This window comes from Mesoplodon densirostris, chromosome 3, assembly GCF_025265405.1.
Source record: "Mesoplodon densirostris isolate mMesDen1 chromosome 3, mMesDen1 primary haplotype, whole genome shotgun sequence".
Lineage (NCBI taxonomy): Eukaryota > Metazoa > Chordata > Mammalia > Artiodactyla > Ziphiidae > Mesoplodon > Mesoplodon densirostris.
Window position 1 is genome coordinate 94505347 of NC_082663.1, and position 13119 is coordinate 94518465.

The 13119-nt window shown below is 40.4% G+C and overlaps 1 long non-coding RNA gene across 1 annotated transcript in view; it reads left to right on the plus strand.

Annotated features, from left to right (window-relative positions):
* LOC132485340 (uncharacterized) overlaps window positions 1–13119 on the plus strand; it is a 255141-nt gene that overhangs the window by 216630 nt on the left and 25392 nt on the right. Inside the window, exon 3 of the long non-coding RNA XR_009531403.1 lies at window positions 418–538. This is a non-coding gene — a long non-coding RNA (uncharacterized LOC132485340). The remainder of the gene's footprint in view (window positions 1–417; window positions 539–13119) is intronic.

Sequence of the window (13119 nt, forward strand, 5' to 3'; positions counted from 1 at the left end):
GCTACTTGTCCAGTTTTCCATATGGGTGTGCCCAACTAGAAGAAGATTGCCAAGCGTTTAGCATGGCTACATTCTTCTGCAGTGTAAGTTGGGGCATACTGGTACATGTAAAAAAAATTTTTTTTACGGGCTTCCCTGGTGGCGCAGTGGTTGAGAGTCCGCCTGCCAATGCAGGGGACACGGGTTCTTGCCCCGGTCTGGGAAGATCCCACATGTCACGGAGCAGCTGGGCCCGTGAGCCATGGCCGCTGAGCCTGCGCGTCCAGAGCCTGTGCTCTGCAACGGGAGAGGCCACAGCAGTGAGAGGCCCGCGTACTGCAAAAAAAAAAAAAAAAAATTTTTTTACGAATTTGGATGTTGCTAAGGACTTTTATTGTTCACATTGCATCTACTTCTCTGAATCTTCTCTATCTTCAGGATAGCTGCTTCTCCTATCCTGGAGGGTAAAGGACGGAACACTTTAGCATGAGAGAACTCCAGTGATCCTTCACACCCCCTGGGAGAGGAATATGCTCTCTATCCCTTCAGAATGAAGCAGGTACCCACACAACCTGTGTTTTAAAACTGTTTACCTTGAATATATAGTAATAATTGACTTTTAATGCTTTGCATGAAATGTCACTTTACCAGCTTCCCTTTCAAATAGTCAAGATAAATGAGTGAAATTGTTAATTACTTGCCCAGACTAGCCCTTTAAAAGTATAAGGTTTATACACTGTAGTATATGCTGAAAGAGCTTCTATTTAGTAATACTATATGATTAAATAAAATGGATAACCTTCTTTTTAAATTTTATGTTTTAATTTAAATTTTGGTAGATTCTCTCTTCCCATGGTTCTAATACCAAAAATATGAAAGAACATACACTGAACATTCTTATTCTCATCACTTCCTTCTCCCAGTAGCTCATTTCAGCTCTCTCAGGCAACCATATGGACTCATTCCTTTGCATCCTTCTAGAAAAGTGTTTCTAAACCTTTTTTTCACCACCACTCTCCTAAGGAGCCTTTGAAGACATTTTTTCCTGATTATTGGTTCCCCTTTTAATTTGAATACACAGGTGTATTGTATATCTTTTTTTGCACTATATGTATAACCATGCTTTATATATTAAAACATTGATTCCTCCCACACAAGAACCAATTTTTACCCCTTTGGGGGTGATATCACCCCAATGAGAATGCTTATTCCAGGAGTGTTTTGTGCAAATACAAATACAAATGCCTTTTATTTCCCTCCTTTTACACAGATGGTAACATATTATACACATACTAACCTTTGCTTTTTTTTACTCAAAATATCTCATGGTAATATTTTTATAATGTTGTATTAAAAGTATCCCTATTGCTTTTTAATGGATGCATAGTATTTAATTTTATAAATTTAAATTAATTTACTTAAGATAATCCAAATTAATTTATTTCATCCCAATGATGAATGTTTAGGTTATTTCCAATCTTTTCTGCTTATAAAACATGTTACCATGATTAGGATTATACATGTCAAATATTGAGGTCTGTGGTATATTAAAGATGTCATGATTTCTCTGACAGTCCTCCTTCAAGAAGTGTGGTCTGTGTCTCATACCCTTGAATCTTGGTGAACAACATGACTGCTTGACGAATAGATTATAGTAGGGATGATGTTGTACCATTTTCTGGGCTCAGGCCGTAAAAGACTTCCTATATCTTGGAACACTTGCTGATGGAGCTGGTCGCCATGGTGTGAGGAAGCCCAAACAGTACCCATGGAGTGGTTCACATGGGAAAGAACTGAGGATTCCTGGTGATAATTCTGAGCTTCCAGCTGAAAGCTAGCACCAGCTTGCTGGTCATGCATATGAACCATCCTGGATAGGAATAACTGATAATGGAATAAGGTCTTTATCTTCTTCAACTGTTCATCACCACTTAACATTAATTATAGTCACTTCTTTAAATATTCACTTCCCCTTGATTCAGTGGCACTGCACTCTCATAGTTTCTCTCTCATTTCTCTGGCTACCATTTCTCAGACTCTTTGTCTTACCGTATTCCTCTCAAGCTTGAGATGTTAAGAGTTCCATAATGCTTTGTCCTAGACCACACCACCATCCTCCTCCTCCTCCTCTTCTTTTTTTTAAGTTTTATTTATTTTTATAGAGCAGATTCTTATTAGTTATCTATTTTGTACATATTAGTGTATATATGTCAATCCCAATCTCCCACTTCATCCCACCACCACCACTGCCCCCCCATCCTCCTCTTCATCCTCTCCCTCTCCTTCTTCTTCTTCTCCTTCTCCTTCTCCCTCTCCCTCTCCTTCTCCTTCTTCTCCTTCTCCTTCTCCTTCTTCTTCCCCTTCTTCTTCCCCTTCTTCTTCCCCTTTCCCTTACCCTTCCCCTTTCCCTTCTTCCTTCTCTTTCCTTTTCCCTTCCCCTTCCTCCTAATATTCTCTACAAGCCAACTCATCTGTGCACAAGTCTTCAACCATTTGGATAGACAATTTCAGCACAGATCTCTTTTCTGACTTCCAAGACTGTGTATTCAACATCCATTAATCCACCTCAGTCTCTCTACTTGGGTGTTTTATGGGTATCTCTCATACAGCACATACAAAACTGAACTCAAATCTCTTTTTTTTTTCCAATGTAATCTACCTCAGTGAGTGGCACTGCCAGCAAAGGGAGACCAGGAAATCATCCCCTCTCTCATTCACTCCCCACATTTAATCTATCACCCAATCACTTTGATTTTAACTCTTACTCTTTCTTACATTTTCACTTTTATCTATCTCTACTACTATCATTCTGCACCTAGTCACAACCACTTTCACCTGGACACTACCACAGCCTTCTAACTGGTCCCCTAGGGTCCATTCTTTCCTCCTTGAATCTGTTTTCACCCAGAAGCCAATGTAATCTTTTACAATTGCAAATAAAATCATACTATCCCCTGACTAAAGCTTTGAATGGCTCTTAGAATCAATATTAAGATATTTAATATGTCTTCTAATGCCCTAAATAATCCAGCCTCCTGATTACCTTAGAAAACCTACTCTGGTGTCACCTTTCTCTTTGTCAGATGAAATGAGCTACACTGGTTGTCTCTTGATTTTTAAACATAACATGCTCTTACCTGACTCTCTTCCTTGTTATATATGTCACAATTATAAACAAATAATTGTGCAATGAGTAGTTTTACGTCTATCATCTTTAACAGATTATAAGTCCTGCTTGTCAGATTCCCTGCTCTGTTCCCAGAATATAGCACAGGGCCTGGTACAAAGAATTAGGTAATAAAAGTTGATGCATCAATGAATAATGTTTACCTTCTCCTGGCCTGTGATTGGTAACAGATTTATATATGTATGAAAAGATATAGCATGGTCCAGGAAGCCAATGTTTCTAGAACATTGACAGCTGTTTAAAAGTCCATTCTTAAAATTGCGACAGTCATATATCTCCATTCTCCCAATAATCCTGCCTTGAGTAAGAGAACTCCACGTCCTGGTGTTGTGCCTCAGAAGGACTGAACCTTCCCTGGGAGCCTCACTGTACTCTCCTTCATGCCTCAGAGAGAGTTACAGCTTCCTTTCTTGCATAATGAACTAGGTGCTAATAATAAGGTGCTCACACTTAGCTGGCTTCCCTGCTATCTGACCTATGTCCTTGGAAATATTTCAGTGACAGTCTGTTTAACGTACCAATATGCCCCATCATCTATCAACCTACCAACTACTGGAAAAATTTACATGTTTCATGCATGGATAATTTGACTATCCTCAGGGGGTTTTAATTCTTGTCCAAAATATAGACATTTCACCAAACTTATAATTTCCAAGTGAATTCATTGTAAATGGAGGCTTTATACAAAAAATTGCACTTGGTTCGTTATTTTCTGATATAGTATGGCAGTGCATTTCTATTAATAAAAATATATATGCTTTCAAAATTATACTCATAAGTTATTAAAAATAAGCAGTTTCCCTGACTGTTTAGGGGAATATAAAAAATATAGTCATTATGCTGAAAAGTAAATAAGAAAATCATGTGTAAATGTGCTATTTGCACCATTTCATTTATTTCATTTTTTTACTTAGTATTTGAATGGCATAATGTCCTCACCCCCCTTGTGTATCTGTAGCCATCAGCATCACTACCAAACCTTTCAAACCCAAGCATCCCAGGCATTAGCCCAGGGACAAAGACTTCTGCAGCCACTACTTGGCCCAGGCAGAAGTTAAGAGAGGGGACACCGCACATCTGGCTGTTCCAAAAGCAGAGCCCAAGCCCACCACCATAGCAGTTGCTACAGGAACACTTCCTGTTCCCTGTCCCTGAAGCTTCTAAGCTCAAGGTGCCTTTGACCCTTTCCATTCTCAGAGCTGTTCTCTTTGAAATGCATTCTAGGCCATGGTTTTCTCCATTGTCTGTTTTCTTTCAGGGATTCCTCATCATGTTTTGTTTTTCTTTGTTTTCAGAATTTTAAAATTCTTTTCTGTCACTTTTAAGGATTTAGGGCAGAAATAGACACAGCCTTGTGTTCTCAGAGCTCCACCTTGATCCAAACTCCAGAGCATTTGTTGTTGTTTTATGAGCAGTGAACCACAAAATTTTGTGTAAGGCATGTTACAAATGTTTCCCAAGTGTTCCTGAGAGATTTTTTTCTTTAATTCTTTACATTGATATAATGTTTCTGAATACATTAAGCATTTTCATATGAATTATCCTATTCTTTCCTAACACAACTACTTTTCACTTTGCTCTTTTTAAATGATATCTATTATATGCTGGGTGATGAATAAGAAATACAGTTAAGATATGGAATACAAACCTTGTTGGATTTTGCTCTGGAAAATAGGCAAAAAAAATTTTTTTTCCTGTGTATGTAGATTGGAAACAGAGTTTAGGACAGAATGAAGGAGGGAGAGATTGGAATCTGGAAGGTCAGGTAGGAGATTTCCACAGTAATCTAAGCACTAAACTGATGAGACCCAGGATTAAAGTGCAAATAGAATGGACAAGAAAGTATAATTGGAAGAAATATTTCAAGGAAACACATGATAGGTCTTGGCAAAATGTATGTGATTGTTGGGAAGAGGCAATCAAAGGGGATGACAAGGTTTTCAATGAAGTCTAAAGAAGACAGTGGTGTCATTTGTGGAGACAGAGAACTCAAAGGGAGCGTGTCCTATGCCCTATGTGCACACACAGTCACACTGGTGCCTTGATCTCATTCCTATAAGCCTTGAATTCAGTGTAAGCTGATTTCATCTTGGACCCCATCCAAGAAAGTTTATTCCTGGAAGTCCTAGAAGGATTTCATTACAACATCACTTTTCACTTAACAACATGATTATGCAACTTGCATGTAATAGGAAAGTCATAATAAGGCTCCAGAGTATTTGCCTGCCCTGTAAATTAGCCCAAAGACCTGAAATCTGTAAGAAATTTTGGTAAGCCTATAAAGCCAAATTGATGCAAAGTAAGAATGCTAATAAAAATGTACAATATGACCTGTGCATTGATCCTGAATTAGTTTAGGTTTACGTTCACTGCCCAAGGAACATTACCAGTCACTGTTAGTAGTAGGATGACCTGATTAAAAAAGACTGGGCAGATAAAGTTGCCTGTGGGATGGTAGATATTTTTGGTCTTCTCAGCAAGATTCCTGGAACCATTCTGTTTTCAGCCTGGCCGCGCGTGACCTCCTCTTGCAGCCCTTGGAGAAATCAATACGGCCAGGTATGGTAGGGTAGGAGAGCAGTGAACCAGCAGGGCCAAGGCTGTGCCGGGCTCCAGATCCCCAGCAGATCTGTGAGCACATTAGCATTGCCCTTTTAAGACCTGTCCTCCAAGCTTCACCCTCAAGGCCTCTAAGGTGCTTTGGTGGCCTAATTTACACTAAACAGCAAGAGGAAATGCTCTGGGGCACAGCTGCCTAGCACACTCTCTTCACTTACTCAAATATTGCCTTTTTTCCTTGGCAAAAATTTTCATTCTGAAAGCAATTTCTCCTTTCTAAACTTGTTATCTTTTGCCTTTCAGTGGATGGATCTTTTGCTGCAACATTTCAATTGTGCCTTGGGTTTTCTTTGGCTAGCTAGAACTAGTGTCTGTCTACCTACTACCGTGGAGTCCCTTTTTGAGTGTCTAGCAGCCAAAGACAAAAATCTCTGCTCAGAATGACTCCTTCTTAGATAAAGGCTCTCCAGCCTGAGAGAGATAAGGGAACATGCTGTCTAAGCTGTAATTCAAAGTGTTGGGAATGACCTCTTTAACCCCCTTTTCAGCCCCCAAAATTCACATTCTCTTATCAGAGGCACGTGGGCAGCAGGATCTACCCCCAGGGCTGTGAAGTAGGAGGTAGAAAAACTTTTCCTGCTTTTTGTCATTTGTTTTTCAAGACCAGTCCTTTGGCTGGTCACCCATATGTGGCCTTTCACATTGCTTTGGCTTTCTTGGGAAATGGGAATGAATACGGCATTTTTTGTGAGAATCACTGTAGCATAAAAAGATTCCATGCACTCTTGTTGGTGTTCAGAGTTCTGGAAATATACATCTTAAGTGTAAATGTAAGGTTATGTGGGGCATATTGCAGTAATAGTGGGAAAAGCTTGTTTATGAGTGGCCAGACTGAGTTGTAGTCTTTTAAATGTATCTCTATGTGGTGTTGGCTAAGTTAAGTCTCTTTGAGATTCATTTTCCTCATATGTAAAATGAGTGATTCAGACCTTATGACTTCCAAAGCCCCTATGGCTCCTGCATTCTTATGAACGTTTGTTAAAACTTAGTATCTAGAGTCTCCTCACGACAGTTACCCTACTCCCCCCGCCAGAAAAAATCTGGACACAGCTGCTTCCGGGACATACAAGACAAGACAAGGTGATCTGGACTTGGTGGGCAAAATATGGGATGTGGAAAATCTAGACCACGTAGGTAGAGAAAAGTAAAAAGAAATAAAATAGAAAGAAACCTTACTCTGGGCATGGTGGTGAGTGGGGAGGTACAGAAGCCAGAACTGTGGACCTCAGGTCAGTGGTTCTCAAACTTCAGCCTGCATCAGAATCACCCAGAGGGTTGTTAATACACAGATTGCTGGCCCTACCTCCAGCATTTCTGATTCAGTAGGTCTGCTGTAATACCTGAAATTTTGATTTCTAACACGTTCCCAGTGATGCTGATGCTGCTATTTCCAGGGACCTCCTTTGAGAGCCGTTGCTGTAAGTAATTTTCTCACTTTTACGTGCTATAATCTGTAGGAGAGCGTTTTAGCTCTAAAGTAGATTCAAATAGCAGAGGATTGAATGGGTTATCTTTTCATGTCCTTTACAGTCGATTCCAGGCTTGGTATTGGAAGGGACTGCCACTTGAGACAGTGGCTACTGTCACTTGCTGTTGCTTTTATGTACTATAGGAAGGTGGGCAGCTACTCATTTCCTCTCTGCCACCATTCAGAGGACAATGAAAAATAGCACATGCATTCATTTATTTTTCCATTCAACAAATATTTTATTGAGTTCTTACTATGTTCCATTCACTTTGCTAGAAGCTGGGGATCTAGTGATGAAAAAGACAGACAAAAATCTGTCTATTCATGGAGTTTGTATTCCAGAGTGTAGTAAGGAGAACTCAATGCAAGCAATTCCCTTTGTCCCAAGGAAGACATTTTAGTCATCAGATATTTTTAAGGTTTACCTACTCTACACCCAGCACCCTAATACACAGCTCACGCTAGGTGAGAACAACAAACAATCCACACACTCAAGAGGCTTAAGGTTTAGTGGGTTGTTAACACCAAAACACATGAAGCTACCAGTTTGGTTCAGGGAGTATTATGCAGGATGCTCCATTTTTCATTAAATGCTAAGTTGTGTGATACTGATTTTAAGGTCAGTAGTTAGGAGGGGAGGCCCATCATGTAGGCTGAAGAACCAGCAATTTGGGTTTTAGGTTCTGCTCCCTCATCTATGATGAGTACCACGGGCTTAAGGTGAAGCCAGTACCACAGAGCACCACTCAGCTCTGCACTTCATGGCTCCAGTGTCCGGCCTAGTTCCTGCGCAGATAAGCTTCTAGATGTTGTGACCTCTAGGTCCCACAACATGGGGGTAACAAGCACTCAATTGTGTTTTCTAAAGACTCCCACAATTACTCTTGGCTCTCCCAACCCTACTTTCCAGGGAAATGTGCAGGGTAACGTCCATTTGGAAATCCAGCACATGTGCTTTGAATTCCGCAGAAATTTCCTATTACAGCTGTATTTTGTTATCGTGTAGCAATATTTAACTAGCATGTTTCTATAAAAAGAAAAAAAATTGAGGTAAAATTTACAAAGAGACTAAATTAAAACATACAGATACAAAAGTGACTTAAAATTAAGGAATACCAAAGTTGGCATCAAACTTACAAAAGCAATCTAGCACACAGTAGATCAAAACTGTGTGTTGAAAGTATGAATTGATCAACCTATCAATACACCATATTGTCTCTTTTTTGTCAGAGGGAAGCTGAAAAGAAGACAAAGGCTTGAGTTTAAATGTTCTTTCAGTGACTCTGGAACAAATCGTTAAATCCATTTCATTTTGGTATCATAAAATGGGTAAATTTGAATGCCTTGACAATCAACATGGTAATTATTTGGGATAAGCACTGTCAGGTGGTCAGGTAGTTGAGCTAAGGGTAGACTGTTTTCTTTCTAGTGTAGAGAGCTGTCAAGAACTTGGCTCTGGAATTCAGACTGAGGTTGGTGAAAGTCCCAGCTTCTGTTCTTAATCACCCACCATACTGCTTCAAACACAGTCCTTTATACAGAAGACCAAAGTCCAAGGCAACTGTTAGAAAGAATTCATGCCTTAGGAGCCTCGATATAAGGATCTGAGTTTGCTTGTTTAATTGGCTTATTACATATGGAAAGGACAATTGGACTACAAAACAGGACACTTGGGGCCTATAGTGGCTCTGACACTCCTGTGTGAACTTAACTCTCTGAACTTAACTCCTTTTTTATAAAGGTTTGGGGGAAAAGAAAAAAAAAACTATGTTCATATTTTATATTTTATATTGAATGACACAGCTAGATTCATTAGCCCTTTGGGGGCAGTTCCTTCCTCCTAAGTGGAAACATCCCAGATCCTCCACCTTCCTTCCCCCTTCCTCCGTGGCAGGTGGACTAGCATACAAGTAGCAAGAGAGGGAGGGACAGGACAGAGTGGGACCTCTGCAGCTGGCGCTCAGCAAATTAACCAAGACTGGTTCATCCACAGTCTGTTCTTGTTCACGTCCTCACCAATAACACAGAGGAAAGTGGACAGAACAGGATTTTTGTCTTTTTACAAACATGCTTACAGCTGCAGATCATTTTCTTTCACCTCTCTTTTCCCCTCCAAGCTGTCTAAAGTGTTCATTTTAACTTGATTTCACCTGCATGAAAGAGGAGGAGAGGCCCCGGGCGATTTGTCCTGTTCTGCAACCCCTAGGGATGGACTTGCACGTGGGGTCAGGGTGGCCTGTGTCCTAGGTGGTTTGCTTCTTAAATATTAATGAAATCAGTTTCCTCCAAGAATGTCCTCAAATCCCCTGAAGGTTCTTAGATGGTGCAGTTTGCATTTAGCTATTTCCATTAGCAAAGACTGTTGTACAAACAGGCACTGGCAGCCTGTCAGTCAGGGCTCTGCTGGCTTCACTTCAGAGAAGGACTCAGAAGTGTGAGTTAAATGAGCCCAGCAGGCATGTAACCTCTGGGTCTGGAAAAATCGTGACTCACGGAGTGATTCTCCGGAAGTGGATGGCAGACCAACTTGGTTAAGAAGCTTAAAGCTCCTCAAAACAAAACCTAGTAAAAATGATGATTAAAGCTAATGTGGAGCAGTTACTCTGTGCCAGCAAGTGTCTAGTAAACCGCAGAGAAACCTGTCATACATTTTACTCCTATTTTAATACGTGGAAACTGAGGCACAGAGAAAATATCTTGACCTATGTCCCAGAACTCTGAGTGGTGGCATGAGGGTAAATGCATGCAGTCTGTCTCCGATCCTGTGCTTTTAACCATTATTCCACATGACTCTGTGAAAATGTACTTCCTACAGGTGTGTCATTTGGCACAGTTTCTGGAACAATTTAGTAATACCTATGAAAATAAGCACTGATTAACTAATTCAGCAGTTCCACTTATTAATGTCTACCTTAGAGATATGCACTCACTCATTCACCATGAGACATTGGTTGTACCACTGTTTGTATAAGCGACCTAAATATCCATCAGTAAAGGTATGGATGAATAAACCACAGTTCTTACACTGTGGAATAACATAGAGCTGTTATAGAATGAAGCACATTATGGATAGATGTTTAAGACCTATTATGGAGTGATAAAGCAAGTTGCAGAATGAAGCAAATGGTATGATACCACTTAATGTAAAAAAACAAACACAATACTGCCTATATTTTCTCTGCATCTATATGGGTGTGAAAATATCTGGAAGGATACCAGGAGAATAATAACAGTGGTTACTTCTGGGAAGAGGTGGAAGGAAAGGTAATGGAGATGTTAATCAGAGGGGTCTGGCCTTATGTGTAAAGTGTTCTCTTTTTTTCATGTTTTCTTATTCATATTCATTTTCACATCTTCATGTTTTACTTATACAATTAAAAATAGAAATTGACAGATGGATAAACATAAATAAATAGAGTAATTAAAAGTATTTTTAATGTAGTATTTCAGCCCTGGGAATCCCCCCACCTCCTGCCAGTAGGAATTTAGAATCACAGGATGGTGGGGCTGGAAAGGACCGCAGAGATTTTTTAATCTCACCTGCTCATTTCACCAATGAAGAAAGTGAAGCTCTGGGAGATTACGTAACCTGACTGTGGTCCCCCAGAGAGTCCTCATCATGGTGAGCCTGGGATACAAGCCTTCTGGCTCATAGGGAGGGCTCACAGCCCTCACTCAGCTCAACTACCAGTGCTCCATCGGCAGGTGACCCTGCAAGGTGCTGCCTGACAGAGCCACCCGGAGCCTGGTCCCGTCCGTGCTCAGTGAACTTCGTGTACGTGCTCTAATAACCCTGAGCACCAAGAGCTGCTGAGCCCCCCAGATGAAACAGCCTTTGGCCAGATTGTTCACAGACTTTGTGACAATTCTCCCACATGCATATTCATCATGAAGGAGAGTGTTTCCATCTTTGAAACTACATTTTTTTGTTTGTTTTGGGTGGCTGTGTGGCTTGGATTTTTGTTGTTAATTCTTCTCTGAGAATAAAGAGAAGGAAAAATCCTACATTGCTTTCAGCTTATGCAGCCTCCCCAGAGGTGTGAGATATAAACACAGTCTGTTTCCTGTATGGCTTTCCCAAGGGCACTGAAAATGTGATGATATTTAATTGGCTGTTCCATGTCTTCAGTGCCTTGGTACAACAGCCGATACGATCATGAAATGAGAAAGAGCATCTGTGGCTGAATCATGGAGAAGGAGAGCAGCTCGGGAGAAAAGAGCAGCTTCCACAGGCAGTTCAGGCCTCAGAGAGATGATCCGAGAGGAGACATCTATGAGATTATATTCCCCTTTTAAACAAAGCAATATTTAAGAAGTCTGAGTGGGAAGGACCACTCTTTGTTGCTTGTTTGTACACTCTTATTCCCCTTAGATGCAACCCAGGCCTCGGTATGTTGGTGTGCTTTTAAGGAAAAAGCCTTCGTTGTTTTTTTCAAAGAAAGGGATAGTAATAATAGTAACTAATTTACTAAGTGCTTGTTTCTGTTAAGTACTTGTTTCTTTTTTTGTTTTGTTTTCTTAATAAACTTTACTTTTTAGGGCAGATTTAGATTTACAGAAGTTTCAGTGGAAAGTACAGAGATTTCCCACATTCCCCTGTTATTAACATTTTTCATTCGTGTGGTAACATTTGTTACAATTGATGAGTCAAATTGATACCTTATTATTAACTGAAGTCCCCAGTTTATATTAGGGCTAGCTTTTTGTGTTGTATATTCTTTGGGTCTTGACAACTGTATAATGACATGTAGCCACTGCTACAGATTCAAAAGAATAGTTTCACTGCTCTAAAAATCCCCTGTGCTTCACCCATTCATCCCTGGCTCTCTACTGCCAAATCCCTGCCACCACTGATCTATTTACTATAGCTATAGTTTTACCTTTTCCGGAATATCATATCATTAGAATCACACAGTCGACCTTTATTTTTTAAATTAGGCGGTTTTTTTTAGGTAAATTCACCCTTTTTAGGTGTATAATTCTATAAATTTTAACAAATATGTGCAGTAGTACCACCACAGTCAAGATATAGACTGCTTTCATCACCCCAAGCAGCTCCCTCATGGCCCTTGCTATTAATTTTTTGATATGTATTATAAATCCTCTCTACAGACCTCTGAGGAAGGTGCTCTTCCCATGGCCACTTTATAGTGAGGAATCTAGGCACAGAGAGGTTTCCTGATTTGCTCAGGGGCACACAGTTACTAAAGAGGTAGGGCCAGTATTTGAACCTCAGTGATCTGACTCCACAGGCCATGTTTTTACTGCCTGGTTGCAGTGTCTTAATGTCCTGCTTGTATACTCCAAAAACAATGGAACTGTATTGTATCATAGAGCATAATACTCTAAAGAAGAATCTCCTAATTTACTAGCAAAGTAAATAAGCGCCCCGTGCCACCGCAAATGGAAATGGCTTTCTCAAAGTCCCAAAGTGAGTGGTAGGATGGAACCAGAACCCAGGACTCCTGACTTTAAATAAAACCTTGAGGGCATGCTTTGCTCCTAATAGGCACTTTGTAAGTATCTCTTCAATTGAATTGAAATATATTCACATTCTCAGGGGACATGATGACAAGTCAGGGTGACTGTAAGTCTGAAAAGCACTAAGATACTGCATGTCTCTAGGCTTTGAGGCCATGTCAGTGTTCTCATCCGCGCCCCCGTCAGAATGTTGTGAAGAAAGCCTGACACACAGGAGAATCTGTAGGGCAGTAGCACAACATTACGGTAACATGCCCTTTGGGACTTTGGCTTGAAAGCAAGAGATACAAAAAAATAGATTACACATATGAAGGTGGAGAAATTACACTGCACAGCCTCACTCCACCCCTGTCCCCCACTGTCCACCAACCACTGGGAAAAAAGT